Source organism: Leucopleurus acutus (genome assembly GCF_964270905.1).
Source record: "Leucopleurus acutus genome assembly, chromosome: 4".
NCBI classification, from domain to species: Eukaryota; Metazoa; Chordata; class Mammalia; order Artiodactyla; family Delphinidae; genus Leucopleurus; species Leucopleurus acutus.
Genome location: NC_139146.1, coordinates 13,889,477 through 13,895,046, shown reverse-complemented (window position 1 = coordinate 13,895,046; position 5,570 = coordinate 13,889,477). Strand labels below are relative to the sequence as shown.

Sequence of the window (5,570 nt, the reverse complement as noted above, 5' to 3'; positions counted from 1 at the left end):
TTTTCATTTGATGTCAGGTTGTAAAAGAAGGATAAAAGTTCTTGGCCTTAAAGACTGACACTCTTTACAGCTCTCTGGAATGAGCTGCCCATATTTCATTATTGAAGAGAGAAACATTTAAACTCTAAGTGGAAATTAAATTTGAGGCCATTTTACACAAACCATGGCTTAGGGCCAAGGCTACAAGACAAAGCATGTGTGGGTTGGGGGTAGACACTAGGGAGGAGTCTGGCCTGCATTTTGGTGGATTTCAAAATGTGTACCAGAATTTGTTCCAAGTCGTCATTAATGGGCTCATAGAAAAGAAAGTTAGAGGGAATCTAGATTTGTCACCCAGGCCTCTTCCCCTCCCCTCAAGCTGATGATCATGAAACCACTTAGCGAATTCAGTTGGTTGAATTGCTCAACTGATAGTATTCCTGAATGATAACTAATTTTAGAGGATTTGGGGCTGAGTACTGATTCTGAGAAGCTAAAAAGGAGAAATGGGTCTCAGGAGAGCTTATGCTTCATCCTGTGTAATGATCTTTGTTCTTTGTCTCCCACCTCCACATTTGAGGCAGCATTGACCTGCTCTTTCATCAGGATCCAATAGACAAAGGGAAGGAGGCCTAACCCAGTTCCTAGCTTAAAAGGCTTGCTGTCCTGCAAGCTCAGGCCTTGAAGGATTCAGACTTTATGCAGGTACTCAAATCAACTAACATAGTTGAGCGCTATGTGTAAGACACTGTGTAGGATGGTGAGTGTGTATGTTTGAGAGAGGCAGAGAGACAGGGGTTGGAGAGGGAGAAGGAGGTGTCTAAGGCAGGTTTCTTGCCCTCAAGTAGCAGAGGTTGCTAGTAACTCGAATGCTTAAGAGGTCAGGCATATTAGGTTAGTTAAGTGACTTTGCATGTGTAAGAGAAACAAGAGAGTAAGCATGATAGTTGACAATAGATACTTGTGTCACTGACCATAGGATGTGGTGTGGGCTATGTTAAACTGGAGTGTGCATCCCTATTGAACAGGAACAGCCCATGCAAGGATCTACAACAGTGGTTCTCAAAGTATGGTCTCTTGACCAGCAGCATCAAAATCACCTGAAGCTTGTTAGAAATGCTGTTTTTTCGGTCCTATCCCAGACTTAAGGAATCAGAAACTCTGAGGATGGGGTCTTGCAGCTTATGTTTTAATGATCTCTTGCTGTGATTCTTATGCTCCCTAAAGTTTGTGTTGCCTTGTGGGAATTTGGGCCCAGTGTTGCTAGATCTTTTGGTTTTTCAAGAGAAGCTAGAAAACTAAATTTTTTTATGGGAATTTCGTGATTTTTAAATATATATATATATATATTTAAATATATAGAGAGCATATATCTAATTTTTTGGGGGGAGGGAGCAGATGTACCCTTTGTAGGCCAAACAGCAGGCCAAGGAAAGCACATCTTTGGACCTTGGGGTCTCCATGCCTCCAGTTTCAACTACAATAGAGTAGTCACATATTTGACAGCAGAATAATTGAAAATACTGTTGGGCTAGAGGAATGACTCTCAGTGTGTGTTTGTGGGGGTGTGGTGGGGTGCAGCAGGACATTGGAGTCTGGCAAGAGAAGGCTTTTTTGTGTGTGTGTGTGTGGTACGCGGGCCTCTCACTGTTGTGGCCTCTCCCGTTGCGGAGCACAGGCTCCGGACGCACAGGCTCAGCGGCCATGGCTCACGGGCCCAGCCGCTCCACGGCACGTGGGATCTTCCCAGACCAGGGCACGAACCCGTGTCCCCTGCATCGGCAGGCGGACTGTCAACCACTGTGCCACCAGGGAAGCCCCAGGAGGAGGCTTTTAAAAGCTGCACAGATTCTGATACTTTCCCAGTCCAGGTGCTTCCCCACTTCCTACCATGGTGAAAGTCCTAACATTGTCAGCCACTCTTCCTCTTGCAAGTCCAGAGCATCCCTTGGATATGCAGCAAAGGAGGAAAGAAGCCATGTCACAGGTCTAGAGCACCGTGGTTTATAAACTGCTTTCACATCTGTCCTTTCATCAGATCCTTACAACCCTGTGTAATAGGTGTGATGGTTATTGTCTCCATTTAAAGCAGCTAAACTAGGCTGAGAGAGGTCAAGTGATTTGTTGAAGGTCACGTAATTTGTAAGGGGAAAACATGAGACTAGATACCTAATCTTATAATTTTTAAACTAGTGTTTTCCTCCCATATATAGTTTTATGTGTTTATCCATACCGTCACTAATGTTTTCTTTTTTTTTTTTTGGCTGCGCTGAGGCATGAGGGGTCTTAGTTCCCTGAACAGGGATCGAACCCACGCCTGCTGCAGTGGAAGCAGAGTCTTAACCACTGGACCACCAGGGAAGTCCCTACCATCACTAATTCTTGAAAGGATCTGATGTGGCTCATTTCACTATGACTGGTGACTAGTTTTTTGCCATTCCCATGACCAGGCCTCAGATGGTCCCCTCCCTGGCTTGGTGTGCTGCCTGGGACCCCAGATCTTCTTCTGTGGGCTGGGAAAGTATCAGCTTTTAAAAGTCCCCTCCTGTCAGACTCTAATGCCCTGCTGTTCCCCCTACCCCTGCAGACACACACACAGTCATTCCTCTAGTCCAACAGTACTTTCAATTACTCTGTTGTAACAAGACATTGAATCGCCCAGACCAGTCGTCCCTTTTGGGACCCTTCTCCATCACCAGCTTTCCCCCTGGGCTCTATTTGTGGGGTTCTGGGTCTCCTTGTTCTGGCCTATCTTGTCACCTACTAAGCCTCAGGGGGACACTCTGAGTCCAGAGCTGTCCCCAGTACAGGTGATATGTGACATGCACATCAGTTGTCTGGAACTGGACTAAGCACCGGACTCATTTTACATAGGCTGCTGAATAGCAATGGCTATTCTGACATAGGGCAAATTTGGATGACAGACAAAGGACATTATTAGGGGAGGTAGAATTTAGGATTCTTCAAGTATTCTCCCCAGTCTAGCTTAAAATGCAACAGTCATGCATCTGGGTAGCACTAACAGAAAAATTTTAGCAGTTTGAAATTTCCGGGGTTTGTTAAATGCTACAGTTGACCCTTCAACAATGGTGGGAGGGGGCTGGTGGAATTGGGGGACCCTCCTGGTGGAATCAAAAGTCTATGTATGGCTGCCTCTCCCGCCCGCTCCTCGGCGCAGCCTCTGCGCCCTGCGCTGTGGCAGCGGCACCCAGCTCTCCCCGACCCGGATGGCGGCACGGCGGGCAGGCCGGGCCCGGGCACCGGGCTGCGAGCCGAGGCGGCCCGGAAGCGCCCGCCAGAACACCCAGTCATGGATAAAAATGAGTGGTGCAGAAGGCCAAAGTGGCCAAGCAGGCTGAGCGAGATGATGACGTGGCAGCCCGCATGAAGTCTGTAACTGAGCAAGGAGCTGAATTATCCAATGAGGAGAGGAATCTTCTCTCAGTTGCTTATAAAAATGTTGTAGGAGCCTGTAGGTCACCTTGGAGGGTCATCTCAAGTACTGAGAAAAAGATGGAAGGTGCTGAGAAAAAACAGCAGATGGCTGGAGAAGACAGAGAAAATTGAGACCGAGCTAAGAGGTATCTGCAATGATGTACTGTCTCATTTGGAAAAGTTCTTGATCCCCAGTGCTTCACAAGCGGAGAGCAAAGTCTTCTATTTGAAAATGAAAGGAGGCTACTACCGTTATTTGGCGGAGGTTGTTGCTGGCGAGAGAAGAAAGGAATTGTGGATCAATCACAGCAAGCATACCAAGATGCTTTTGAAATCAGCAAAAAGGAAATGCAACCAACACATCCTATCAGATTGGGTCTGGCCCTTAACTTCTCTGTGTTCTATTATGAGATTCTGAACTCCCCTGAGAAAGCCTGCTCTCTTGCAAAGACAGCATTTGATGAAGCCATTGCTGAACTTGATACATTAAGTGAAGAGTCATACAAAGACAGCACACTAATAATGCAGTTACTGAGAGACACCTTGACATTGTGGACATCGGATACCCAAGGAGACAAAGCTGAAGCAGGAGGAGAGGAAAATTAACTTGCCTTCCAACTTTCGTCTGCCTCGTTCTAAAATTGACACAGTAGATCATTTGTCATCCATGCTGTCCCACAAATAGTTTTTGTTTATGATTTATGACAGGTTTATGTTACTTCTATTTGAATTTCTATATTTCCCATGTGGTTTTTATGTTTATTATTAGGGGAGTAGAGCCAGTTAACATTTAGGGAGTTATCTGTTTTCATCTTGAGGTGGCCAATATGGGGATGTGGAATTTTTATACAAGTTATAAATGTTTGGCATAGTACTTTCGGTACATTTTGGCTTCAGAAGGGCCAGTGTTAAAACTGCTTCCATGTCTAAGCAAAGAAAACTGACTACATATTGGTTTGTCCTGGTGGGGAATAAAAGGGATAATTGGTTCTAGTCACAGGTGTAGCTGTGGGTACTTTAAGGTTTGGAGCATTTACAAGGCTATAGTAGAAATAGATATCCCATGGATATTACATGTTAAACCATGTGTTATCTGTGGAATACTCAGTCTCAATGTGCACACCACTGACTACAGCTACTGAAGTGTTCCTTTAGTTGTGACCCAATTTACTCTGGATAAGGGTGGAAACGGTTCACATTCCATTACTTGTAAAGTTACCTGCTGTTTTCTTTCATTATTTTTGCTACACTCATTTTATTTGTATTTAAATGTTTTAGGCAACCTAAGAACAAATGTACAAGTAAAGATGCAGTAAAAATGAATTGCTTGATATTCATTACTTCATGTATATCAAGCGCAGCAGTAAAACAAAAAAACCATGTATTTAACATCTTTTAGCTTTTTGTTTTGTTTTTTGTTTTGTTTTTGATACTTGCCTAACATGCATGTGCTGCAAAAATAGTTAACAGGGAAATAACTTGAGATGATGGCTAGCTTTGTTTAATGTCTTATGAGATTTTCATGAACAATCCAAGCATAATTGTTAAGAACACATGTATTAAGTTCATGTAAGTGGAATAAAAGTTTTATGAACGGACTTTTTAAAAAAAAAGAAAAAGTCTATGTATGACTTAAAGTCGGTGCTCCCTATATGTGTCCACTTCCTCTGTATCAGCGGTTGTGGATCTGTGGTTTGAACCAACTGTGGATCGTGTTATACTGGAGTATTTACTACTGTTAAAAATCCGTATATAAGTGGGCCCATGCATTTCAAACCTGTGTTCTTCAAGGGTCAACTGTACTCTGAAGAATTCTGGAACGTGCAGGATTGGGTGGACATTGTGGCTTCCTCCCTCCCTTCCTTCCTTCCTCCCTTCCTTCCTCCCTCCCTCCCTTCCTCCCTCCCTCCCTTCCTCCTCCCTCCCTTCCTCCTCCCTCCCTCCCTCCCTCCCTCCCTCTCTCCCTCTCTCCCTCCCTCCCTCCCTCCATTCCTCCCTTTCTTTTTGTGCTGTCTTTGACATAATCTTTTGAAGGGGTTGTTTCCTTCATGTCTGGAAACTGGCCAGGGAGGGATGGTGAGGAGAACTGGTTACTGCTGGGTATCTAGGTACTTACAGCAGGCCTCTGCATGTCAATTGTATGAAAAGCTGTTCAG

General features: G+C 44.6%; 1 pseudogene across 1 annotated transcript; it reads left to right on the top strand.

Annotated features, from left to right (window-relative positions):
* The first annotated feature begins 3,289 nt into the window (after positions 1 to 3,289).
* LOC309961276 (14-3-3 protein zeta/delta-like) lies at positions 3,290 to 5,141 on the top strand (annotated as a pseudogene). Its single transcript has one exon. The product of its transcript is annotated as a 14-3-3 protein zeta/delta-like (transcript).
* The last annotated feature ends 429 nt before the right edge of the window (positions 5,142 to 5,570 follow it).